Source organism: Narcine bancroftii, chromosome 2, assembly GCF_036971445.1.
Source record: "Narcine bancroftii isolate sNarBan1 chromosome 2, sNarBan1.hap1, whole genome shotgun sequence".
NCBI classification, from domain to species: domain Eukaryota; kingdom Metazoa; phylum Chordata; class Chondrichthyes; order Torpediniformes; family Narcinidae; genus Narcine; species Narcine bancroftii.
In genome coordinates this window covers 194,316,383-194,344,168 of record NC_091470.1, presented here as the reverse complement: position 1 = coordinate 194,344,168, position 27,786 = coordinate 194,316,383, and the positions used below count along the sequence as shown (strand labels likewise).

General features: G+C 46.4%; 1 protein-coding gene across 3 annotated transcripts in view; it reads left to right on the top strand.

Moving 5' to 3' along the window:
• The window catches only part of LOC138754889 (guanine nucleotide-binding protein G(I)/G(S)/G(T) subunit beta-2), an 89,048-nt gene that overhangs the window by 24,001 nt on the left and 37,261 nt on the right, over nucleotides 1–27,786 (top strand). For 2 of the 3 annotated variants that reach the window (XM_069919847.1, XM_069919845.1), the window contains one exon: nucleotides 15,013–15,058. The gene's annotated coding sequence lies outside the window, so the exon portion shown is untranslated. Of the gene's footprint in view, nucleotides 1–1,831; nucleotides 2,171–15,012; nucleotides 15,059–27,786 lie in introns of those variants that run through there. The other variant, XM_069919846.1, reaches the window with a different exon arrangement.

The window sequence follows — 27,786 nt, the reverse complement described above, 5'->3', positions numbered from 1 at the left end:
TTAACATCGTGAACACGTCACGAAAATCGTTGTTTTACGGCAGAGTCAAAACCACCTTCCAAAATAAATTTAAATATTTACATTTTAACTTTTTTTTAGACCATTTCGGCCCATGAGTCCGTGCTACCCAATTACGCCCAATTAACAGTGGGAGGAAACCGGAGATCCCAGAGGAATCCCACGCAGACACAGGGAGAATGTACAAACTCCTTACAGACAGTGCAGGATTCGAACCCTGATCATTGGTTCCGCACAGGTGACACCAACTGTGCGGCCCAAATTAGTGTAGGGATTCTAAATAAAATAGTGCAAGATAAAAGTCAAAGAGAGGCCCTGTCTGGGGTTCATCGTCCGTTCAGGAATCTGATGGCGAAGGGGAAAAAGCTGTCCTTGTGCCCCTGGACACTCGTCTTCAGGCTCCTTGACCTCCTTCCTGATGGTAGCAGAATGAAGAGAGCATGGTCTGGATGGTGGGGTCCTTGAGGATAGAGGCAGTTTTTTAAGACACTGGGTCATGTCGATGTCTTCGATGGAGTGGAGACTGATGCCCATGATGTCACAGGCTGAGTTCACAACTCTGGAGATTTAACTTACCTTGAGCATACGCACCTCCGTACCAGACAGTGATGCAACCAGCCAGTATACCTGTAGACGTTTTCAAGAGTCTTTGGTGGCGTACAAAATCTCCTCAAACTCCTCGCAAAGTATAGCTGCTGGCAAGCCTTCTTCGACATGGAGGCTCCAGGACACAGTTGGCATAGCAGTTAGTGCAACGCTGTTACAATGCCAGCAGTCGTTTTTGTTTGGGTTTACAGCTTGTTTCCTCATTCTCTTTCTCTTGCAGTTTGATGTACATGTTTGTTATAAATCTTTTAATTATCATTGTGTCTGTAATGACATATTCAAAATTGCTTCCTTCTGGTAACCTCAGCCTGCTTCCCAATTTGTCCTTCAAGTAGGTTTTCAGCTGGTGGTGTGCAAACATTGTACCGTGAGTTATACCATATTTGTACTTCATTTGTTCAAAAGATAATAAATTATTTCTCAAAAAACAATTTTCTATTCTTTTGATCCCTTTTCTCTCCAATTCTCTGAAGGAAAGGTTATCTATTGTGAAAGGGATTAGTTGATTTTGCGTCAATAATAATTTTGGTAGTTGGTAATTTGTTTTTTTCCTTTCTACGTGAATCTTCTTCCAAATGTTGAGCAGATGGTGCAGCACTAGTGAACTTCTATGTTGCACCAGCTTTTCATCCCACTTATATAGTATATGTTCAGGTACCTTCTCCCCTATTTTATCTAGCTCTAATCTGGTTTTTCCCTTGTTTGATAAAAATCTGATGGGTATCTTAATTGTGCTGCTCTATAATAATTCTTAAAGTTTGGCAGTTGTAAGCCCCCATTGTTTGTATCATTCTGTTAATTTATCTAGCGCTATCCTCAGTTTTCCCCCTTTCCATAAAAATTTGACACCCAGGAATTTGAAGTTCTTGACCTTCTCCATTGCTGACCCCTTGATGAGGACCTGGGTTGTGTTCCCCTGGATTCCCCTTCCTTTGACTATTCGTGTGCTATTTTTATTTATTGTGGCGGAGGACTTCATATAAATGTTTGCACTGAAACAATGATTTTTGTGACTCGTTCAGGACAATAACTCCTGGTTCTGATTTGCCCGGCGCGAAAATGGAGAGGCTGCTGGCTGCAGGCAGGCAAGAGTTTGATTGACAGGAGCCCCGGGAGCCCTCGAGTCACGTGATGCCGCTCCTCGCTGATGGAGCCTGCACGGATTGACAGGATGGGGGAGGCGTGGGAGAGAAGGGACAAAAATAGATCATGTTCTTCCTCCAAAACGGCTCCTACCTTTAATTTAATTGTGAGAAACAAAGATTTGTTTTTTTTTTATCTGGAGCCATCTGTCAAGGAAAGGGCGAGGAAGGAAGGCGGCCAAGTGTGGGGGAGTTAGACGCTGACTATGGTCGGCCACCCGCTCACCCCTCTGTGGGGTGGTGGAGTCCGGCGCTGGCAGGGGCGCGGCCCGCGTGGCCGACCGACAGCGACTCCTGCGGCCGGGCGGGGTGGGGGACACCGCTCTGTAGCGGGCCACGCTTCTCGCCCCGTAACACACGCAGCCGGCCCCTTCTCCCGGTCTCCTCCGCTGACGGGACGCAAGGTGAGGAGGGCTGGGGAGCCGGACGGGTGTGGGTGTGTGAGGTTGGGGGTCCCGGGCGAGGAGCAACCCGGGGCGGTCTCCTCCCCACGCCCCTCATTAGCATTCTAATTTATGCTAATATTTCCTATTCTCCTCTGCCAGCATCCCTGACTACTAAAACCAGCCTTTTAACATTCTGCTTATTATAACAACCACGATTAACTTATTAACGGTTCGTTACTAGAACCCAGGAGCAAGAATTTGTCCAGGAATCTGCATTCAATTGCTGTAAAACCAAGCGAATTAGTGCAAAAGGAGCCAAAGCAAAGTTCATTATATTGGCTTTAAATTGCTTTTTATAAGTAAATTAACAATTGCTATGCATTCCACTTAATAAATGTACCAAACAAGTAATAATAATATTAACTCTGCATTACATTTGTAAAATATAAACAAAATGGAAAAGATGCAATATTTACTCTTATTGCTATAAATTGCTATTTAAAAATTAGTAAAAGTGCAAAGGCAATATTTACTATACAGGTACACCCCGCTTTACGAAACTAGAGTGTTCCTATAAAACCTTTCGTAAGCCAAAATGGCATAAAGCGAAGACCCATTCCCAACTATTGAAGGCTATTTTCGTAAAAGTGGAAACCCATTCAAATTCCTTTCAGAGAGCAAGTACAGGATTCTTCACAAAAACAAATTGGCGTAAAGCGAGTATTCGTAAAGAGGGATACACCTGTATTATTGTAAATTGCATTGAAAAAGGTAAATAAAATTGCTAAAGGAGGAATATTTATATTGCTATAAATTGCTTTTTAAAAATAAATTAGTCCATAAGAAGAAATATTTGTTTCTATATTGCATCTAAAAAATAAATAAAATTGCAAAAGAAGCATTATTTACTATATTGTTTTACATTTTTAAATATAAATACAGGGGTAAAGAAGCAATAGCAATATATCTTATATTATAAATTGCAGTGACTTGATAGAGGTTGACAAGATTATGAGAGGCCTATAGGCAGTTTTACAGTCAGGTATTGAGGCCACCTGAAAGCGGCTATAGATATTTATGGGTATTGGAGGGGGAAAATAAGGGGAGAAAAGATCACTGTGTAAATTTAATGAGATATGTTTGTACATATTTTGGTTGATATGGTTCACAGTGTGAAAAATAAAAAAATATTTTAAAAAAAAATGCGGCTTTAGATAAGGTGGACAGCCAGCACCTGTTTCCCAGGGTGGGAATAGCAGACACTAGAGGACGTCTGTATAAAGTGAAAGGAGGGAAGTTTAGGGGAGACATCAGAGATAATTTTTTTTTTATTGTGGGTATCTGGAATGCCTTGCCGGGGGTGGTGGTGGAGGCTGGAACATAAGGGACATTTAAGAGACTTAGACAGGCATAAGGATGGAAGGAAAATTGATGTTTATGGGTAGTGTGGCCATTCTAAAGGAGGACATGGTCGCTCTCTCTCTGTCTGTCTGTCTCTCTCTCTCTCTCTCCATCTCACACAATGTGTTTGCAATACCTTTGGAATGGGTCAGCACAACATTACAACATCATGGGCTGAAGGGCCTGCACTGTGCTATAGCGTTATTGTATTTTAAGTAAAAGGGCAAAAGAAGCAGTTTGCAATATTTACAGCAATATGTACTCTGTGACGTACCTGTGGTTCATTGTCTGTTCAGGAATCTGCTGGCGGAGGGGAAGAAGCTGCCACTGGGTGTCCGTCCTCAGGGTCCTGGAGCTCCTTCCCGATGTTAGCAGAGTGAAGAGGGCATGGCCTGGGTGGTGGTGGGTCCTTGAGGATAGAGGCTGCTCTCTTGAGGCACCGCCTCTTGTAGATGTCCTCGATGGAGTGGAGTCTGGTGCCCATGATGTCGCAGGCTGAGTTAACAACCCTCTGGGGTTTGTGCGTGTCCTAAGAGTTGGCGCCTCTGTACCAGGCAGTGATGCAACTGGCCAGAACGCTCTCCGCAGTCCACCTGTAGAAGTCTTCGAGAGACTTCAATGACGTACCGAATCTCCTCAAACTCCTCACAAAGTATAGCCACTGGCCAGCCTTCTTGATTGCATCGACATAGAGGCTCCAGGACAAGTCCTTGGAATAGAATTCCCAGGATAGAACTTTATCATGGCCATTCAAACTGCAGTATTATTGCTATTGCCCATTCCATTCTGCTTATTGTCGTCCTATTATCTCTATCCACTATTAATGATATCAGATTAAATGATTATTTGCCAGAACTCATCAAAATTATTTGGATTTAGTTTATATTTCATAAGCCCATTAAAATTAATCCTCATGGTTATCACTGTTCTGCAAGTAGCTTCATCTGATCCATTTATACAGCTCCCTTTGAAATTGTTAGAGCAACAATATATCTTTACAAACGTGACTTGTTATTAGTAAAAGTCGTAACTTTTCATAGTTAATCCCTGTAGCATTATCCATTATTAATAGCCTTGTTGCCAGGCTCATTTTAAACAAAATATTGAAATATAATTTCTACTTTCCTAAAAGTTAAAAGCGCAAAGATTTAATTATTCCGTCGTTATTTAAAAAAAAACCGTACTTGTAGTGTGTTGCACGCGGGCGCAGCGGAAGAACTGAGACAGCAGGCCATGAGCTCGTTTTGCACAACTGATTTACTTTGAAATTGATGCTGCACCCTTTAAGGACAACCGGAGCCTGGAATTCACGTCACGCTGACTGGAATAGAAGGGACCCGCTACGCCATCTTTGCCGCGGCTGACCGTGCGTGACAAGCGGGGCTGGTTCACCGCTGCAACTGTGTGCGCTGCCACACAGTTGTATATCCTTGGTACTTCTGTACTTTAAACCTGAATCATGCGTAGAAAAATATTTTAATTAAAGTTAAAAATTTGGATACAGTTTAATTTTTGGGGTATTTTAAATGCATATGTTTATATTTTGAAATGCACAAAACTAATGTTAAATATGCTATTACAAACAAAGGTTAATTCTTATTTTTTAAGGAATTTAAAACCTTATTGGTGTATGATTTTGAATACACATCCTGCTTGCTTTTACTTTAAATATAAGGATACGATGTTTTTAAAGCAGCGTAATATTTTCGTTTAAAAATAAAGTTAAATGGGAGAATTTTCATTTCCATTTTAAAATTGATCTGTCATTTGTTTAAGTTCTAAAACATTTCTAATTCAAGGCTAATGATTGTGTTCAAAATAAGCAGTCACTTCATGTATTAAAAATTGAACAAACTATTCCTAATTTTAATGTATTTCTGAACCTTTTAACTGTAAATACAAATTTGCTTTTAAAACATTTAAAAAAAGAAATCTTCAAACTATCTGCCGTGTGTGTTTAGGTTTTAAAATGTTGAGTTCCTTAATGTTGTTGTTTTGTTATTTCTTATGCGCGTCAAGTATATCTTGCACGTTTTGATGTCACTCCACCCATTTTCATTTCTCTGATGAGAAGTTCCTGCTCAAGAGCCTATTTTTTTTTAGTGTGGTTTATCTGCTTTTGAACCAGATTCTACATTTAAAAAGAGCTCTGATGTCCCAGAAAACATTTCTTCTCCCTTCATAATAATAGGTTCTTTAATCTTCAACCTTGGAAAAATTCTGCGATTTAAAAAAAATTTTTTTTTTTTATTTATATATTTTACATCGGTTTACTTATTTTAATGTTTTCTTTGTTACAAACAATTATTTACTTGTGAGAACTGTCTTTGTTCGTGTGATTCAGTTCGTGTGTCAGTTGTCCATACCTCATTCTTCAACCTCTTTCCAAAACCATTATTTAAGATGATTGAATATTTTACATTTTTCCATCCACTTGGGGAGAAATGTTCTCGTTGGAAAGAATATTTGCGGTGCGGGGTGTGTGAGTGTGATTCTCTGATTAAAAACAGCCGCCCCATTTTGTTAAACTTCTTTCTGCCTCCCTCTGCCTAGTTGTTGCCCTGTGCGGATGCCTGCTGGTTTTAAATCCCACAGAACTGCAGGTTTAGGGAGGGCGAATCTCACAGTTAGTATGTGCTCCTGATGGTCTTGATAAATCATTTTATTTTCTCTCACAATTTCCTTCTCCAGCCTACTCTCTCAGTCTCTCTCTCTCTCTCCCGCTCCATTGTTCCTTGTGATTCCCTCCCTCCCGCCTTCTCTCTCCCTCCTCCTTGCCCTCTTGCCCCCAGAATTTATTGTTACGACCAAGTCACGAAGCCCGTCGTTTTGCAGCAACGTCACATACAAGCCACCTTACAAAAACTAAATATAAAATAATGCATATGAAAAGTCAAAGTGAGGCAGTGTCTGGGGTTCATTGGTCATTCAGGAATCTGATGGCGGAGGGGAAGAAGCTGTCCTGGTAGCACTGGGTGCTCGTCTTCAGGCTCCCGCACCTCCTCCCAGATGGTAGCAGAGAGAAGAGGGCATGGCCTGAGTGGTGGGGGTTTTTGTGGGTAGATGCTGCTTTTTTAAATCACCACCTCATGTAGATGACCTCGATGGAGTGGTCTGGTGCCCGTGATGTGGCTGATCACGTGATCAACCATTAATCTCTCTCCTGTCCCTTTCCTCCCTCCTGCCCTCTCCCCTGCCCCTGCTCTCTCCTTCGCCCCATCCTCTGTCATTTTTGGATTTCCTATCAGCTCGAATGTGTAGTTTAAATTTTGAATTTAGACATTTAGTGCTGTAACAGGCCAATTTGGCCCCACGAGTCCGTGCTGCCCAAATTACACCCCTTTAACCTACAACCCCGTATGTTTTCAAACGGTGGGAGGAAACTGGAGCCCCCAGAGAAAACCCATACAGCTACAGGGAGAACTTGCAGGCAGCGCGGGATTCGAACCCAGGTCCGGTCCCGATCGCTGGTGCTGTCTAACCGCTTCGCCATCTGTGCTGCCCTTGCTTTGGAATTGTGGATGCTGGGCGTGTTCTGTGTCATTCGCTGCGTGCTGGAGCTGGGAGGCCACAGAGCAAAACAGCTCCGTGGACCACAATGCAGCCCCACCTTTGAGCCACCCCATTGACTTTTCTAAGCCAAGTTACACCACTGAGTGTCACAGCATTAATTAACTTCCTCTCTTCTGTGGAACATTTTCACCTGAGATTCTCAAGTAAACTTTAATCGGGCCACAGATAAAAAGAAGCCTGTGGAATTGAGGAACTTGCTGTAAATGCATAAAAGATACATCCTAGTTCAGGCCCTTCAGCCCACAATGTTATGCTGACCCATATATCCCGACCAAAAAAAAATCCCTCCCTACTCCGTAACCCTCCGTTTTTCTTCCATCCATGTCCCTGTATAAGAGTCTTTTAAACTCCCCTGATGTTCCAGCCTCCCCCACCATCCCTGGCGGGGCATTCCAGGCCCCCACAACTCTCTGTGTTTTAAAAATAACTTGTCCCTGACGTCTCCCCTAAACTTCCCTCCCTTCACTTTGTACAGAAAGAAACTCAGCAGGTCCTACAGCATTCAGAGGAGGCAAAGATGCACAGTAAAACCCCTGGTAGCTGGCACCTATTGGTAGATGCCGAATAAGTGAATTTTCTGGTTGCTTGAGACTTTGCTCGTGCAATGCCTAATACACCTGCATTAAGAATAAACAGTTTAAAAGACAAAAATACTACACTGTAGTTCCAATGAACAAACCTCACCTGTATGAATAAATAAACCTTAAACCACTTTACTTTATTTTCAGTCACCTACTTTGAAAATATTTAACCGTCGCTGCATCTGCAGGTTCCTCCCCCTCCACCAAGCTGCCCGAAAGATGAACATTATAGATAATTAACCCTCCCCCACCCCGGTTTACAGATAAAGCCTCTGACTGGGGCAATTATTACTCAGCAGGGATAAGGAGGTACTTTAAGAGAGTCACCTCAATGACAAGCGGCATCAACCAGCTCTTCATTCTGGGTGATGTGTGTTTGTGTGTAACCTGCCTGTCTCAGTATTACCCTTGATCAGTGTTGCACACGTGCCTTTTTTTATATAACTTGGTGTACTCGTTTTAGATCTATGGTCACTGATTTTAATTCGCTGAACCACGTGGGCCTTTCTCAGCCCTGTCTATACGTCAAGGTTGCTGCTTCCCTTCCCTGTGAAGCAGTCACGTTTTGGTTTCTTTCTCTCCTACCAGCGACGTAAAAAACATTCATGTTAGGTAAGGTGAAAAGATAACCAGGTTTTTACTTAAACGTGCTGTGGCCCCTGGGGAGGGGGTAGGAGGGGGGTCAGGTCCCGGTTGAGAATGGCTGCCCTGGAACAAAAGTATCGCTGTTGAGGGCAACAATGAGGAAAATTCTTCAAAGGGTATTTTGTCACTGAGTATATCAAAGCATGAGATTGATTTACAATTGAAACTCCATTATCCATCACCTATGGGGATTGCAGATGCCAGATATGTGAATTTTCTGGGTGCCTGAGACTCGCTCGTGCAATGCCTATCTAACACACCTGCATTAAGAATAAACAGTTTAAAAGACAAAAGACAGTGCACAATGTAAAGCAACTCGGGGAAAAATAAATCAGTATTGTAGTATTTAATTATGTAAAGTTCACTTGAAACAGGTAATTCCTGTAACGTACAAAATTTAAATTAGAACCCAGGTCGCTGGCGCTATCACAGTGTTGCGCTACTGCTACACTAACCGTGTGACCGTAATAATTAAGGGCCCTCCCCCCAAGTTTACAGATAAAACCTTAACTAATGTACCCAATACTAATAAAGACACTTACCAAGCAGGGACAGGGAGACACAGGGTGAGTCGCCTCAGCAGCGAGCAGCATCAACCGGCTCTTCATCCTGGGCGCCGCCATTTCATTCAAACACAACTTTATTCAACCTGCTGCTGCGGACGGGGGCACAATCGGGGCACTCCACTGGCTGAATGTTTGCTCCCATCTTCACCAAGGGGGTTGTGCATTGCTTCAGAGAATATTTACAATTTTAAACTTTTATCTAAACTTTCATTTAAAATTTTATTTATTTAAAAAATTATTTCTTCTTTTTGTTGTGTCCAGTTGATTGAATTCTGGATAATGGGGATTCTTCTGTATTTTTGAGTATTGATACCTGTTTAGTGTCTCTGGTAGGCAATCGGTGGTTGGTGCTAGGCCCCTGGGCAACTGTTGACAATATCCACAAATGATTTGGAGGAGGGGATCCAGTGTAGTTTGCTGATTAACACTGAACTGTGCAGAGAACACAGAGTCTAGAGCACACATGTCAAACTCTGGCCCGCGGGCCATAATTATATTTGGCCCGCAAGATCATTTCAAAAATGTATTAGAGGTGGCCCGCCCTGCAGTGAGAGCCGATGCTGTTTTTTGGTAATGTCACCCCCACCATCCTCCCCCTTCATTGCACATCCTTCCCCATTGTAACACGAGAAATTGTAACACGAGAAGTCTGTCGATGTCATCAGCCGGCAAGTCAGTTGGAAGGCTCCCCGCACAACCAGTCACTTCTCCCACCTGTCGAGCGGTGCGGCGGATTGGCGAGCGCCTGTGATTTCCTGTCGGCGCGACGGACATGGCAGGCTGCACACGGCCCCCGGGCAGCGCGAGCCCCGCGCGACTGGCACCGGACGGCCCTTCCACAGCGCGAGCGCACTTCTCCCAGTCGCCACGGCCTTCAGCGCTTGAACCCGCGCGGACCACAGGGATGGCTGGTTCGGCCCTGCACGTGAAGAGAGAGATGGTGGCTGTCCGCAAAGGCTGATCGGCAGCGCGCTGGGCCTGAGTGGGTGGGTAAGCAGGGGTGGGCAGAGGGTGTAGGTGAGGAGTAATGGGCAGAGGAAGTTATGGTGGTTCGAGGGGCAGTTAGAAGGAGGAATGAGTAGAAGGAGGGGTGGATAGGGAAGAGGTAAAAGGGGAGGGACAGGGCGAGTAGGGGAGGGGTGATTAGAGGGTGAGAGACGGGTAGAGGGAGGAACAGGTTGAGGGGAGAGGCAGTAGAGGGGCGTGTATAGGATGGGGTGGGTAGAGGCAGAGTGAGTGGAGTGAGGGGTGAGTAGAGGTTGGGTAAAGGACTGGTCAGGTAGAGGGATGGTGGGTCGAGGGTGAATAGAGGCCTAGAGCATGAGGAGTGAGCAGGAAATGCTGAGTCCTGATGCAGGCCAAAATGGACACAGCCTGTGAATGCTGACTACATCTCCACAGGGACCAAATATGTTTCCCTCAGGTCAAGCAAAGGATGAACTTGAGCTACCTACTCCTGACCTGTAACATTATCCTAAAGTTATATCCTAAAGTTTAACATTACATATGTTGAAAGAAGAGAAAACATGCAGATGTTGTTGAAAATTTTCAAAAAATATTTAGTTCGGCCCTCGACTTAGTCCAAGTTTTTAATTTTGGCCCTCCGTGAATTTGAGTTTGACACCCCTGGTCTAGAGGGAGATATGGTTGGGTTAAGTGAGTGGGCAAGGGTCTGAGAGATTCAAGTTTATTGTCATCTGACTGGACATGTTCTTTCTTTGGCTTGGCTTGGCAGACGAAGATTTATGGAGGGGTAATGTCCATGTCAGCTGCAGGCTTGTTTGTGGCTGACAAGTCCGATCGGGACAGGCAGACACGGTTGCAGCGGTTGCAAGGGAAAATTGGTTGGTTGGGTTGGGAGTTGGGTTTTTCCTCCTTTGTCTTCTTCAAAGGAGGTTGCTGCCCGCCGAACTGTGAGGCGCCAAGATGCACGGTTTGAGGCAATATCAGCCCACTGGTGGTGGTCAATGTGGCAGGCACCAAGAGCTTTCTTTAGGCAGTCCTTGTACCTCTTCTTTGGTTCACCTCTGTCTCGGTGGCCAATGGAGAGCTCGCCATATAACATGATCTTCATTCTGGAGACGTGACCTACCCAGCGCAGTTTGATCTTCAGCAGCGTGGATTCGATGCTGTCGGCCTCTGCCATCTCGAGTACTTTGATGTTAGGGATGAAGTCGCTCCAATGAATGTTGAGGATAGAGTGGAGACAACGCTGGTGGAAGCGTTCTAGGAGCCGTAGGTGATGCCGGTAAAGGACCCATGATTCGGAGCCGAACAGGAGTGTGGGTATGACAACGGTTCTGGATACGCTAATCTTTGTGAGGTTTTTCAGTTGGTTGTTTTTCCAGACTCTTTTGGTGGAAGCGTTCTAGGAGACGTAGGTGATGCCGGTAAAGGACCCATGATTCGGAGCCGAACAGGAGTGTGGGTATGACAACGGTTCTGTATACGCTAATCTTTGTGAGGTTTTTCAGTTGGTTGTTTTTCCAGACTCTTTTGTGAAGTCTTCCAAAGGTGCTATTTGCCTTGACGAGTCTGTTGTCTATCTCGTTGTCGATCCTTGCATCCGATGAAATGGTGCAGCCGAGATAGGTAAACTGGTTGACCATTTTGAGTTTTGTGTGCCCGATGGAGATGTGGGGGGGCTGGTAGTCATGGTGGGGAGCTGGCTGATGGAGGACCTCAGTTTTCTTCAGGCTGACTTCCAGGCCAAACATTTTGGCAGTTTCCGCAAAACAGGACGTCAAGCGCTGAAGAGCTGGCTCTGAATGGGCAACTAAAGCAGCATCGTCTGCAAAGAGTAGTTCACGGACAAGTTGCTCTTGTGTCTTGGTGTGAGCTTGCAGGTGCCTCAGATTGAAGAGACTGCCATCCGTGCGGTACCGGATGTCAACAGCGTCTTCATTGTTGAGGTCTTTCATGGCTTGGTTCAGTATCATGCTGAAGAAGATTGAAAAGAGGGTTGGTGTGAGAACGCAGCCTTGCTTCGCGCCATTGTTAATGAGAAGGGTTCAGAGAGCTCATTGCTGTATCTGACCCGACCTTGTTGGTTTTCGTGCAGTTGGATAACCATGTTGAGGAACTTTGAGGGGCATCCGAGGCACTCTAGTATTTGCCAAAGCCCTTTCCTGCTCACGGTGTCGAAGGCTTTGGTGAGGTCAACAAAGGTGATGTAGAGTCCTTTGTTTTGTTCTCTGCACTTTTCTTGGAGGGCAAAGACCATGTCAGTAGTTCCTCTGTTTGCGCGAAAGCCACACTGTGATTCTGGGAGAACATTCTCGGCGACACTAGGTATTATTCTATTTAGGAGAATCCTAGCGAAGATTTTGCCTGCAATGGAGAGCAGCGTGATTCCCCTGTAGTTTGAGCAGTCTGATTTCTCGCCTTTGTTTTTGTACAGGGTGATGATGATGGCATCACGAAGGTCCTGAGGCAGCTTTCCTTTGTCGCAGCAGAGCTTGAAAAACTCATGCAGTTTGGCATGCAGAGTTTTGCCGCCAGCCTTCCAGACCTCTGGGGGGGATTCCATCCATACCTGCTGCTTTGCCACTTTTCAGTTGTTCGATTGCCTTATATGTCTCTTCCCGGGTGAGGACCTCATCCAGCTCTAGCCTTAAGGGCTGTTGAGGGAGCTGGAGCAGGGCAGATTCTTGGACTGAGTGGTTGGCACTGAAAAGAGATTCAAAGTGTTCTGACCATCGATTGAGGTTGAGGATGAGCATGTACAACCCGATGAAACAATGTTCTCCAGTCCTCAGTGCAAAACCATGCAGACACACAACCAGATATAACACACAAACAAACAATACATGCACAGGACAAGTATGTACAGTATATGTTAAAATACATAAATATTGTTTAATAAATAGTAGTCTCAGAGGGTTAATGTGAGCAATTCTTTTGGTGGTTCAGCATTCTCACTGTCCATGGGAAGAAGCTGTTCCCCACCTCTAAATTACATTTTTAAATCTTGACAGTGTGTGGATTGTTTGGCTTCGTTGGTCACTGTGAATTCTTGCGGCTGTGTCAGTGAGGGGGTAAGATCTACAGGGAGTTGGTGGTGACGTGTGGAGAATTTAAAAAATGGGAGATTTGATCGAGGTATTTAAAATTATGAAGGGGATGGACAGAGTAAATATAGGTCAGCTTTTTCCACTGAGGGCAGGTGAGATACAAACCAGAGGACATGGGTTAAGGGGAAAAAGTTTAGGGGGGAACTTCTTTGCTCAGAGCGTGGTGAATGTGAGCTCAATTTTAACATTTAAGAAGAATTTGGACAAGTGCATGAATGGGAGGGGTATGGAGGGCTGTGGACTGGGTGCAGGTCAGTGGGATGAAGGAAAATAATAGTTCAGCACAGACTCGATGGGCTGAAGTGCCTGTTTCCACATTGTATTTGTGTGATTCCAAACAGTACTGCTGGATATTATTTTCCCCACACATTGGCTGGAAAATGCAACGCCTCCTGTTTCACTTCCCCGAAACCCTGGCCGCCTGAAGAGATTGATTGTCTCCGCCTCGACTTTGTACAGGGCCTGGGCAGTGTCAGTTAACGCAGGGTGTTGTTTATCCCTTGAAACAAGATGAAAATCTCTGACGTGAACAGCCTGCAGCACCAAGGGGCTGAAACTTGGTCTCTCTTTGGCATGAGCCCACATCAAAAACAGCCTTGCCCTGGATCGTCGTCATGCAGAATCCAGGAGGACTGAAACCTGAAAGTCTGCAGTCTTGTAGTGAAACTACAGAAATGCCAGGGCTTTTGGTGCTCTGTGGAAGCAGAGCAAGAGGAAAGAAGGGAGAGGAAAAGAGGAAGGGCAGTGTCACAGCAAGGGGGAGAAAAAGAATGAGAGAGGAGAGAGAAAATGAGGGGGCAAGGGGAGAAACAGAGCTGGAGGAAAGGAGACAAAAGGAAAGATAGGGGAGGGATGGAAACCAGAGATGTCAATGATACCCCCTTCCCTCCCCCAGTCAATTCTCACCTCCCCCCTCACCTGTATCCCATCCATATCCATTTATCTGCTGGTCTGCTCTCCTCCCCCTGCCCGTTCTCCCCTCAGCCTTTTAATCTGGGCGCCTGCCTGCTTTTCACTTGTACCTTGAAGAAGGGCTCAGGCCTGAAACGTCAGTGATGTACCTTTACCTCCTGTGGATGCTGCGAGACTGGCCGAGCTCCTCAGGCGTTTCTGGGAATCCATGACGAGCCTAGTTGTGCAGTTTGGCAACGAGTAGGCATTTATCAGTCCACATATGAGCACTTTTCCTCAAAAGATATTCTTTTGGTTGAATGGTCTAGCACCACATGGGGGTCACTTCACCACCATTCCAAATCGAATTAGCTCAGCTTCTTCTCCTCCCTCTTTAAATCGCTCTGGGTTTTTCCAAGTATTTCTCAAGGTACCCCCTCCCCCACCGGCCTTGATAGATGCAATTATCGAATCTGGACCATGGCAGAAGCGGCAAGCCACCAAAGACTCTTGAGAGCCCAGAGAGGATTCTGGCTGATGCCACCGCTCAGGATAAGAAAAATCTCCAGAGGGTTGTTAACTCGGCCTGCGACATCACGGGCACCAGACTTCACCCCATCGAGGACATGTAGGAGGCGGTATCTTAAAAAGGCAGCCTCTATCCTCAAGGACCCCCCTCCACCCAGGCCGTGCCCTCTTCATCTATCATTGTGAAGGAGGTCCAGGAACCTGAAGATGAACACTCAGTGACACAAGTACGGCTTATTCCCCTCTGCCATCAGTTTCCTGAATGGACAGTGAACCCCAGACATGGCCTCACTCTAACTTTTATTTTTGCAAGGTAGTTTATGTAACATGACGTTGCTGCTAAACAATGAATCATCGACTTGTTCATGACAATAAAGTCTGAATCTGATTTTACCACTGTTATTGGGTTCCAGATTATGACTTGCTGTGTCCTTCCTATGTTCTCCATGCTGCGTTTCCCTGTTCCTCTCGTGATGTTTGTAATAGGCTGCCGTGTTTTCAACCATCGCATCTGTAGCTGTGGATTGAGCTTATCAGAAGGGGTTTGCTGGGGGAAACACTAAACTATTCTCCCTAATGGGGGTCTCTCAATTCTATTCCAGCTCAGGACCTCAAAGATTGCTTCGAAGAAAGTGAGGGAGAAGTAAGGTAAGTTGACAACCTTTTATTTTTAACAATTATTCTTGAAATGGTTTGATGTGCAGGCAGGAGCTTGGAGGAGTGAAGGATGAAAGTCTGAGAAAATGCAGAGATGCTGGAGGAACTCAGCCAGACCCGTAGCGTCCATTACTGACGTTTCGGGCCTGAGCCCTTCCTTAAGATGTGAGTGAAATGTGGGCAGGCATTTGATTTAAAGCAGTGATTTTCAACCTTTTTCTTTCCACTCACAGACCATCTTAAGTAATCTCTATGCCATAGGAGCTCTGTGATTAGTAAGGGGTTGCTTAAGGTGGGATGTGAGTGGAAAGAAAAAGGTTGAAACCACTGTTTTAATCGTTCCTCATTGACTCATCATGTGCATGGTTTCAGAACTCCAAAGGAAATGGGCCAATGACAATTTTTCTCAAGCAAAATATTTCTGTAACAATTGGGTCTTTCTCCCTTACTTTATTTCTTCTTCTTTCTTTGGCTTGGCTTCGCGGACGAAGATTTATGGAGGGGTATGTCCACGTCTGCTGCAGGCTCGTTGGTGACTGACAAGTCCGATGTGGGACAGGCAGGCACGGTTGCAAGGGAAAATTGGTTGGTTGGGGTTGGGTGTTGGGTTTTTCCTCCTTTGTCTTTTGTCAGTGTGGTGGGCCCTGTGATCTTCTTCAAAGGAGGTTGCTGCCCGCCGAACGGTGAAGCGCCAAGATGCACGGTAGGAGACGATATCAGCCCACTGGCGGTGGTCAATGTGGCAGGCACCAAGAGATTTCTTTAAGCAGTCCTTGTACCTCTTCTTTGGTGGCCAGTGGAGAGCTCGCCATAGAACACAATCTTGGGAAGGCGATGGTCCTCCATTCTGGAGACGTGACCCACCCAGTGCAGTTGGGTCTTCAGCAGCATGGATTCGATGCTTGCGGACTCTGCCAGCTTGAGTACTTCGATATTGGTGATGAAGTCATTCCAATGAATGTTGAGGATGGAGCGAAGACAGCGCTAATGGAAGCGTTCTAGGAGCCGTAGGTGATGCCGCTAGAGGACCCATGATTCGGAGCCGAACAGGAGCGTGGGTATGACAAATCAGAGAGAAAACCAATGGCCTAGGGATTACTTAAAGTGGGATGTGAGTGGGAAGAAAAAGGTTGAGAACCACAGGGTGGGAGGAGGACAGACCAACACACAAAAGGTATTAGTTGGATATGGAGAGGACGGGAGAGGAAAGGCAAGAATTGATTTGGGGCAAGGGGGCGTTTTTGGCTCTGTGACTGCAGAGCTAGGGGAAAAGGAGACCGAGGGAAAGAGAGAGACAGAGGTAAAGGAAATGAGACATGGGGGAGAGAGGCTAAGGGAAATTAGAGGGTGCCCAGACAGAAGATCAGTCCAGCTGTGCACGACACCTTTTGTCCATGGGTCTGTGCTCCTCTCCTTCTCCCCAGCCTTTTAATTCAGGCGCCTGCCTACTTTTTTTTTGACTCCTACTTTGAAGAAGGGCTCAGTCCTGAAACGTCCTGTGGGCACTGCGAGGCTGGCTGAGTTCAGCTTGGAGGCGGTTCACTCGCCGGGGATTGAATGATTATCACAGAGCAGTGTGGCTTTTTTGTGAAGTGGTCATTATCGGGAAGTTGTTTGAAATACCGATTCAAGCAGTAGTGACTTGCAGATGAGTAAACCCGATGTAACTGTGGATGCTGTGCAGTGAGAATTGGGCTTCTGCTTTAATAAGTATAATCTGTAGGGGCCCGACAAGAGCTGATGTCGGCAGAATCATAGGAAGTGTGCAGGAGGGAGAGAGATCAGCTGGCAACGTTAGCAAAACTAAGGAACTGATTGTGGACTGCAGGAGGGTGGGATCAGGAGTTTAGCGGCAGCATTACATGTGCAAATAAATTAATGCAAAGAAGAGAAAGTGAGGCCGTGTCTGGGGTTCATTGACCGTTCAGGAATCTTATGGCTGAGGGAAAGAAGCTGTCCTTGTGCTGCTGGGTGTTCGCACTCAGGCTCCTGTACCTCCTCCCCGATGGTAGCAGAGTGAAGAGGGTGTGGCCTGGGTGGTGGGGGGCCCTTGAGGATAGAGGCTGCTTTTTAAAATCACCGCCTCTTGTAGATGTCCTTGATGGAGTGGTCTGGTCTGGTGCCCGTGATGACACTGGCCGAGTTCACAACCCTCTGTAGACTTCTTCCTGTTCTGTTCATTGGCTCCTCCGTACCAGACAATGATGCAACCAGCCAGAATGCTCTCCATGGTACACCTGTAAGAAATTAGCGAGAGTCTTTGGTGACGTACCAAATCCCCTCAACCTCCTCACAAAACGTAACCGCTGGCGAGCCTTCTTCGTGATCGCATTGACATGGATGCCCCAGGTAGGGCAGGTCAGTGCGATCATCCCACATCCTTTTGGAGATGGGCAATAAATGAAGGTGTTGCAGGAACTACTGACATGTCAGTAATGAAAGCAGGAGCTGTGTGCTGGAAATACCTGTCCTGCGTGTGCATCATTTGTCTGTGTGTGTGTTATGTCTGGTTGTGTGTTTGCACCAGAGAACACTGTTTCGTTGGGTTGTTCTTGTACAATTGGATGACAGTAAACTTGACATTGGTGAAGAATTGTGGCCTATTGATGATCCTTGTTGATGAAGAGTTGTGAGCCTTGGGTTCTTTGGGATGACCAGAACGAGTGGCTGAACTGATCTATTCTGTCCCAAGTTCCACTGGATAAGGGCCCGGGAGTCAGCTTCCCATCGAGTTTTAAATTTTATTCCAAAGATTCCCCACCCTCTGGGAAAAGCAGTTCCTCCTGATCACTGTCCTAAATCAACTCTCCTGGATTTTGAGGCGATGTCCCCTAGTTCTGGCCTCCCCCACCCATGGGAACACCTACCTCATTTCAATAAGATCCATGTAAGATGTATAAAATATTGTTTCATCTTTCTTTCTTGGTTCCACAGACTATCTAAGCCCAAAATGTCGGTTCTGTATCTTTAGCTTTGCTATATAAAGGACGTGGTTTGACCTGCTGAGTTTTTCCAGCATTGTGCTTTTTCGCTTCAACCACGGTGTCTTCAGACTTTTGTGTTTTATTCCCCAAACTATCTTGTCCCCCGACACATGTAAAGGTCATATTTTCCATCAAGAGCATAATGGGTTTGCATCTCTTTCTGAGATGATTAAATCCATTTTTTGTGGCAGGTCTGAACAACAGCTCTCTCCTGATCAAAAGCCAGTCACCCGCAGGCAGCCCAGATTAGCACTGCGAGCCGATGTGGGGGAATCCACAAGGGTTGGAGCTAATTGGCCTATCCTGGGGACTTTAATTGGGGCAACCCCCTAGCACCAGGTGCCAGTGGGTGCATCGCGGACTCCGGTGACTCACCTGGCACACGGTTTGACTTGATCAATTTGTGTGCCATCTAAATGACTGGAGAGGGAAGAAGCACAAAATTTTGCCGACACAGCGATTGGAGTAAAAGCAGGTAGTGGAGGAACTCAGCAGGTCTCCCAGCGACCAGAGAAGGAACACTGGAGGAAGTTGGTGGGGGGGGGGGGGAACCGAAGCCCCCAGACGAGACCCATGCAGACACAGGGAGAATGTATAAACTCCTTACAGACAGAGCGTGATTCGAAACTCGGTCCCGATTGGTGGCGCTGTAATGCAGTTGCGCTAACCGTGCTGCTCTTGGTATGGTAAAGTAATTTAATTCATACCAAAGTCATTGGTGTATCTTGTCTAACTGTATGACTGCAGCAAGTTCACCTGTTCATTGTATTTCTGTGTATTAGACCACAAAGCAAAGTTGCAGAATTAGGCTGTTTGGCCCATCAAGTCTGCCCCGCCATTCCACCATGAGCTGATCCATTCTCCCACTCAGCCCCTCTCCCCTGCCTCCTCTGACCCTGCCTATTCAGATACCTGTCAATCTCTGCCTTAAACACACCCATCGACCCAGCCTCCACAGTCACCCATGGCAGCAAATCCCAGGGATTTACCGCTCTCCAGCTGAAGAAATTCCTCTGCATTTCTGTTTTAAATGGGTGCCCTGAAGTTGTGGCCTCTTGTCCTAGACTCCCTGTCCATGGGAAACAACTTTAGAATATCTACTCTGTCCAGGCCTGTCAACATTTGAAATGCTTTAATGAGTTCATCCTTCTGAACTCCAGGGAGTCCAGTCCGAGAGCCGTCAAATGTTTCTCATATACTAATGCCTTCATTCCAGGGCAACAAACTCTTGTCTCATCTCATTGCAAAGTGTATAAGGCAACACCATCAAATATTTGTTACTTGATCTTGGCTGTAAAGTTTAAAATTCTGAGAGCCTACACTTCAGATGAGATTTGTACTTCATTTCCACCACCTACTATGTGATCCTACCACCAAACACATATTCCCTTCTCCTCCCCTCTCTGCCTTTCACAGGGACTGCTCCATGAACCCCTCATCCACTCCTCCCTCCCCACCAATCATCCCCTTGGGACCTACCCCTGTGAACGCAGAAGGTGCTCCACTTGTGCCCACTCCTCCCTCACCACCATTCAGGGCCCCAAACTGTCCTTCCAGGTGAAGCAACATTTCACTTGTGAATCTGCAGGGGTTGTCTACTGCATCCGGTGCTCCTGTTGTGGTCTCCACATCGGAGAGACTGGCCACAGACTGGGAGATCGCTTTGTTCAACAATTCGGCTCTGTTCGCCGCAACAGCATGAATCTCCCTGTGGCCACCCATTTCAATTCCCCATCCCATCCCAGTCCCTTGCCAACATGCTTGGCCATGGTTTCGTGCACTTCCATACTGAGACCACCTGTAGAATGGAGCCTCATCTTCCATCTGGGCTCCCTCCAAACAGATGGCATTAACATCGACAGCTCTGGTTTCTGTTAACCCTGTTTTCCCCCTGTCGCCTTTCCTCTAATTTTTCCTCTTCCCTTTTCTCCGTCTCCTTTCACAGAGCCAAATCTCACCTCTTCTCGTATCATATCCAATGAACACCTTTTGTCTGTGGGTCTGGACTCCTCTTCCCCCCCCCCCCCCCCACAGTTTTCAATTCTGCCTCTCTTTTTTCACTCATACCTTGAGAGAGGGCTCAGGCCCAAACTGGCAGTAATATACCTTTACCTCTTGTGGACACCGTGAGACCAGCTGTGTTCTTCCAGCATTCACTGTGTTTTGACTTTGTATTTCATCATGCCCCACTTTGCTATACATAATTGTGCATGTGGTCAGCGAAGAAAGGACTTTTCTGAAGAGCTGCTTGCTGTTGACAGACACTTGGAACAAAAATCTACCCCATGGCAAAGCAACCATTCGATAATGGAGCTCGCTTTGGGAGAAAGACATGAAAGGACCTTGCTTGAGCAATTTTCCGATAACTTAAAAGTGTAGCCGAAAGCTTGTACGCGGATTAAAAGGTTGTCTGAACTTTGACAAAAGCAGGAAGCTAAAATAAAACAAAGCTACATTTTTTCTTGATGTCTTTTGTATCCCTGGGTCACTCTGAAGTGATTTGTAGCTAAAGAATTTAAGTGAGGAAACATTTTCCGTTCATCCTTCGTGACATTACTTCATTTGTAGTTGTACCTTAAACACTAGTCCCCCAAACTAAGGAAGTCCCCATCTCAACCTTTCTCTCATTTGAAGACAACTGACCCCTTTTAATATTTGGACATGGCTTGGTATCACGCTTTATTTTCCAAGGACTCCTGGTAAGATTCAAGATTCCTTTATTGTCATGTAGTAAAACAGGTGTAATATTACATGAGATTGACTTTAGTCTGCTGTAAGATTCACCATCAGCAGAAATTTCCCAGCACCCCTTACAGTCAGAGAAAGAGAAGCAAAAGGGAATTCACCACCCCCCCCCCACCACCCCAAGTCACTGAGTGTCCATGGATTCACCTCTGGCACTCCCGCAACCCTATGGAGTCCTGATCAAACCATTGGCAGCCCAAGCTCTAGATCCGAACCTCCAACACGATCCGGAAGCCTTCAGCGCCCTCGGCACCCTCTCGCATCCTGGATCTGATACCTGGTACCCCTCCAGCAGTCCGCAGCCCAGTGTAAGACATTTGACCGCCGTCGCCAGTAGCCTACAACCTGGTGTGAGTCCCTTGACCTGCAGTCACTAGTAGCCTGCAGCCTGTGTGGGATCCTTGAGTTACCAGCAGCCTGTGTGTTCCTCAGCTGCAGATCTCCTTGCTGGTCCGCCGCCTCGTGGTCACAGTCCCATGGGTCGTCTCCTCTGCTTCTCTTCCTCAAATTGTGGGGTGGGGTTTCTCTGTTTCTTGGTGCCCTGCGCCAGTCCTCCACTTCTCCCGAGTCTGCAACCCCTTGTGGCCACTGCCAAACACAGACGCCGCCATCATGGGTCAGACCCTGCGGTCGCTGGATTTTAAAATAAACCACTGTTGGCTCCTTTAATGGTCTGTTTAAGGCCTGTACAGAGCTGGAGGAACTCAGCAGGTCTTGCAGCATCCACAGGAGGAAAAGATATATACCAACATTTCTTATGGAGGGGAGCAGCTGTTCCTGAACCTGGGGGTGGAAGTCTTGTGGCACCGATACCTCTTTCCTGATGGCAGCAGCGAGAACAGAGCGTATGCTGGGTGGGGTGGATCCTTGATAATCACTGCTGCTCTCCGATGGCAGCGTTCCCCGCAGATGTTCTCGATGGTGGGGAGGGTTCTGCCTGTGATGCCCTGGACTGTGTTGACCACCTTTTCAACCAATGCCTTATCTTTGAAGGGCAGGGATCCCAGAGTAGGTTGTGGGAAGATGGATCATCCCATCCCAGGCAGAGGAAATCTCTCATTTGACACCAGCAAACGATAACATCCGTCAGCCGATAGGAACCTCATTTCACCCATTCGCTCGGGCGAGTGGGGCTGATAAAGTCGATCAAGAAAGAAAAACAGAGAGAGGTGGTGGAGGACACAATTTCTCCTTCCACGTTGTTGGAACTGGAATGGACCAACTTTGGATGTTGGAGCGAGTCAGCTCTGTAAATCCCGAGAGAGCTGGAGAAGGAACTTGCAGAGTTACAAGAGAAAACAGCGATCACATCTAACACCACGAGGCCTGTGGGACAGGGCTCCTTCTGTGCTGCACATTTCCGAGAGTTTATTCCAAAAGTAAGACACTGTGATTGAAGTAAAAACACAATGCTGGAGAAACTCAGCAGGTCAGACAGTGTCCTTTATGTAGCAAAGATAAAGATACATTACTAACGTTTCAAGTTTGAGCTCTTCATCAAGGTATGAGGAAATTGTCAGCAGGCGCCTGAACAAAATGGTGGGGAAGGAGGATGGTCCCACAGGTAGGAGGTTATAGGTGGACAAGGGAGAGAGGGCACAGCAGCAATCGGGGGAGAGGGGAGGCTCTATGAATGGAGAGGGAAGTGGGTGGAGGAAAGCTGGAGGAAAGATAGAGAGAGGGAAAGAGAACGGGGAGTGGGCTGGCAGAAACGGGAGAAGTCAGTTAATGCCATCCGGTTGGAGAGTGCCTATTTGGAACATTAGGTGCTGCTGCTCCCAATTTATGGGAGATCTTGGTTTGCCAGTGCATGAGGGCACGGACAGACGTGGGCATGGGTGTGGGGCGCAGAATCAAAATGGTTAGCCGCTGGGCAATATCCCTGATGCTGATGTTCCTAACCTTGACATTTTTTTAAATTTTGATGTGATTTTCGAGAAACCTCCCCAGAACATTGTTAATTTTTCCCGCTGAACAATTTCCAAGGAGGTGGTTTGTGGTTATGGGGGAAGGGCAGGAATACATCGAGGAATTTTCTGAGTGGGCTAAGCTTCTGATGAGTAAACTCTTGCCAAAAAACAATACGTCGAGCTGGAGCCTTTGCAATTTTTAGGTTGTTAAAAATCTGTTTGATTCCCGTGATCAACACTGTGGGAGCATTGATTTGTGTTTGATTGGGAAATCTGAGAAACTGCATGCCCAGAATATTGCTTGCATCCAGCTCTTACAGTTGTATTTTAGGTGGAATATTCTGGGCATATGGTCTTTCATCTATTAAATATACTTCACTGTAGGATATCAGGACGAATAACATTCAAGGAAGGTTTGTGCCAAAACGCTTTATAAACCAGGCTAACATCTATCCAACATTTGCTCTCAGTTCACTGAGATCAAACCGTTCACATCTCTGTTCAGCCTGCGGGATTTCCCCCTCAAATATTAATCGGAGGAATTAAGTCCTGTTGTTAAGCTCCGAGTCCCTGTCCTGGTCTCCATGGAAGTTCTGAGTGCATGCCCGTGCACTGACGTCACGAGGGGTACAGGGAGTGCGGACCGCACTGGGTTACACCATCAGAGGGGGTGACACCAAACTGACTGTCTATAAAATTCTTGTGCAGTGCTTCAGCAGAAATTTATTAGTTTTTATAAAAAATATCTCTGTAGTTGGTTCGAACCATAAAAAGATTTTAGTCAGCCCGGCTGACGTGTCAATACCCCTATGAGGCTAAAACTTGATGTTCATTTACATTTTGAACCTTCTAACATGCTCCAGTCTGAGCTGCTGTTATTACCCAGTGACAACAAGGCTTCGAATCATGTGGTTTCGTCTGCATGTGCCCATTAGCAAGTGCTGTTGTTTTCGTTGCTGCCGGTATTTTTACAGTCACTGCTTTTGTCAAATGTTCTGGTGTTTTAGCTACAATATTGTGGTCATTAGTGTTTGTGAACCAAGATCAATAACGATTTGGAGAATTAAATTGTAATTTAAAGGAGGTCCATGGTGGGTGGGGAGGTGACACCATGAGTTACTGCACTGGGTAACACAAACCCTAGTGAAACCTAGCGAACTGCCGAGATCCAGATGAAGCGTGAAGTGATGAGCGGGCTTGAAGGTGCATGGCATTTGACGGGACGCCCCCAGGGGTGAGGAGGGGAATGTAGGCCAGAGATGTAACTGGTCTGCCTGTCATGGAGAGACAGGGATGCTGGCCGCCTGAATTGGCCGCGAGTTCTCCACAACTTCCTGCTGGAGTTGAAGTTTGTGTTTGATGGCAACCACCTGTGAGCAATGATGAGTTGGGTGCAGGAACTACCACTAGCAGTGAAAGAATGAGAGAATTTCAAAGATCCAGGAGCAGAAATAGACCCATCGAGTCCACTCTGCCATTCTCCCTGTAACCTTTGATGCCCTGACTAATCAAACACCCTTCAATCTCTGCCTTCATTACGCCCAATTAACTCGCTTTCACAGTCGCCGATGGAAATAAGTTCCACAGACTCACGAACCTCTGTCTAAAGAAATTTTAAATTGATGCCCTCTTATCCTGAAGTTGTGCCCTCTTTTCTTTGACTCCTCGACCATGGAAAACCTCCTTGCCACATCTACTCTGTCCAGCCCTTTCAGCATTCGAAACGCCTCGATGAGGTTTCCCCCTTCATCCTTCTGTCCTCCAACAAGTTCAGTCCAACAATCATTCCTCATTTACTAACCCTTTAATTCCTGGAATCATTCTAGTAAACCTTCTCTGAACTCTTTCCAACACCAGCATGCCTTTTCTTAAATAAGGCGCCCTGTACTCCTTGTGAGGTCTCACCAGTGCTTTAGTAATTTTAAGAAAATATTAAAACTTGGAACAATAACAATTTCAAAACCAGAATCAGGTTTATTGTCGTGAACGTGTTGCGGCAGTAGTGTTGTGCAGAACAAGATGCAAAATTTCTATAAATTACAATTCTGAAAATACAAGATGTGAAAAAATAATGAATGCAAAGAAAAATGAGTTGGTGTCTGTGGTTCAGGAATCTGATGGCGGAGGGGAAGAAGCTGCCCTTGTGCCACTGGGTGTCCATCTTCAGGCTCCTGTACCTCCTTCCTGATGGTATCAGTGTGAAGAGGGCATGGTCTGGGTGGTTGGGGGGGGGGTCCTTGAGGATAGAGGCTGCTTTCTTGAGGCACCGCTTCTTGTAGACGTCCTCAATGGAGTGAAGTCTGGTGCCTGTGATGTCGCAGGCCAAGTTAACAACCCTCTGGAGTTTTTTTCCTGTCCTGAGAGTTGGCCTCCATACCAGGCAATGATGCAACCGGGCAGAATGCTCTCCGCGGGATACCTGTAGAAGCTTGCAAGTCTTTGGTGGACATACCAAATGGCTTGAAACTCTTCAAGCCACTGGCAAGCCTTCTTCATGATTGCATAGATATGGAGGCCCCAGGATAGATCTTCAGAGATGTTGACACCAAAGAATCTGAAGTTTCTTACCCTCTCCACTGCTGACCCCTCAATGAAGACTGGTTTGTGTTCTCCTGATTTTCCCTTGCTAAAATCCATGATCAATTTCTTGGTTTTGCTAACATTGAGCACAAAGTTGTTGGCGTGACACCACCCAACTAGGTGATCTATCTCACTCCCTCATTGGGACCTATGATTCGGCCGACGACCTTGGTATCATGGGCAAATTTGCAGATGGCATTTGAATTGTGCCCAGTCACACAGTCATGGGTGGCTAAACCTTTAGATTTAAGTCAAGGCACGTCAAGTTTAACATCATCTGATTGTACAAGTACAACCCAACAAAACAACATTCTCTGGTCCTAGGTCCAAAAACACGCAGACACACAACCAGACCTAACACACATACAGGCAAACAATTCATATGCAGGACAAATATTTCATCTATACAAATTAAAAAATAATATTGTTTAGTGAATATGAGGGTCTCGGAGGGTGAGTGTGAGCAGTTCCTTTGGTCGTTCAGCGTTCTCACTGCCCGAGGGAAGAAGCTGTTCCTCAGCCTGGTGGTGCTGGCTCTGATCCTCCTGTATCTCTTCCCTGACAGGAGCAGCTGGAAGATGCTGTCTGTAGGGTAGAAGGGGCCCCTCGATGATTTTGCGCACCCTCTTCAGACAACAATCCCGCAAGACCTCAGTGATCCTCTCTCCCACTCTTATGGTCCTGTGGAGTGACCTCCAATCCATTTCTTTGCAGCAACCACCCATACTGTGATCCAGTCGAACAGGACGCTCTCGATAGAGCTCCTGTAGAAGGTTGACGTGATGGTGGCCGGTCGCCTTACCCTCTCCAGTCTTCTCAGGAAGTGCAGTCGCTGTTGCGCCTTCCTGACAAGTGAGGAGATGTGGAGTGTCCACAATGAGTCACTAGTGAACTCCAAGGAACTTGGTGACTCCACTCTCTCCACTACAGAGTTGGAGGTTGTTCCTGGTCCTCCTGAAGTTGACGATCATCTTCTTCGTCTTGTCCACGTTGAGACCCTTGTCTTTAAGTTAATTTGTTCCATTGTACCCAAGGATTCTTCACTAAGTCCAACAGATCAACCCTGATGTTATTATTGCCAAATTAAGTGGAGCAAGCACAGTTATTGAGCTATTTACTTAGTGTGGACATTAAAGAGTTAACAGTTGTCTGATCACTGGTAGCTTTACATCTCGGCTTGTGATTATACATTTTATTGGAGATTTTTGTTTGCTTCAGTTTCTGTCTGACCTAAAAATGAACCAAAGGCAGCAATTTCCTCCTCCCTGTTGCCACCTCTAGAGCTCCCTTCCAAAATGGCTCACCTTTAATGTTCCTTTCAGTCAAACGTTTGGATCTTTCAAATGCAAACTGCTGCAGGAAATCAGTGGATTGAACAGCCTTAGCAGTAGAAAAGGGATGGTCAACGTTTTGGGCTGAGGCATCTCATCAAGATGGGACGAGAAGCCAGGATTCCCATCTGTGCACTCCCGGTGACCACGTCCTTTCTCTCCCACTGATGCTGCCCAACCTTCCGAGTTCCTCCAGAACATTGTGCTATTGTCTTTAGTCCCACTCCCCCTCCCTTACCTCCCCTTCTTTCTCCCTCCTTCTCCCTCTTCCCTCCCTCTCTGCCCCCCCCCCTCTCTCTCTCTCTCTCTCTCTCTCTCTCTCTCTCCCTGGCTCTCTCCCTCTCTAACTTTCTCTCTCCCTCTCTAACTTTCTCTCTCTCCCTCTCTCTCTCTCTCTCTCTCACAATGCTACTTGGTGTTTTGCAGTTTGCATCAGTGTAGAGCCACATTTTGGTACATTACCAATTCAGTAACCACAGTTGTTTACTGCAAGTACTTTGCACCTTTTAATAACACTTACAAAGAAGGATTTACTTTGAATGGGTCACAGCATTGGCCAGTTTTATGTGGACTCTTGTTACTTGTTGCAGAAGGAATCTCCTTTTTTTGCAATCTGGATGGGAATGGTCATTCCACAAACTAAGTTTTATGGGCAGCAGCCTTAAGGGATTTCAGACACTGGGACCGGCACAGGGCACCAGAAAACGGGGAGACCCCTCCGTTTGAGAAGGAGAAGCAAAAGAGACGACCCACGGGACAGTGACCATGGCAGTGGACCAGTGAGAGGCTGTCCGGCAGAATGACCCACAGGTGGCAGGCTACTGGCGTCTCGAGGCAAGGAACCCACGCAGGCTACATGCTGCTGGCAACTGCGGTCAGAGATCTTACACCAGGCTGTGGATTGCAGGAGACTGGCTGATGGGTACCAGGCATAGGAACCGGGATGCAGGAGGTTCTCCCTAGGGGCCTCGGGTGCTGAAGGCTTCCTGGATCTGGCGCTCGGGTTGCCAATCATTTGGACTGAAGTCTGTGTGGCTGCAGGAGCGCTAGGGGCGAAATCATGGACACTCATTGACTGGGGGGGGGGGGGGGGGGGGGGGCGCTCTCTTTTGCATCTCTTTCTCTGACGGTTAACGGTTAAGGGGTACCGGGCAATTTTTGCTGATGGT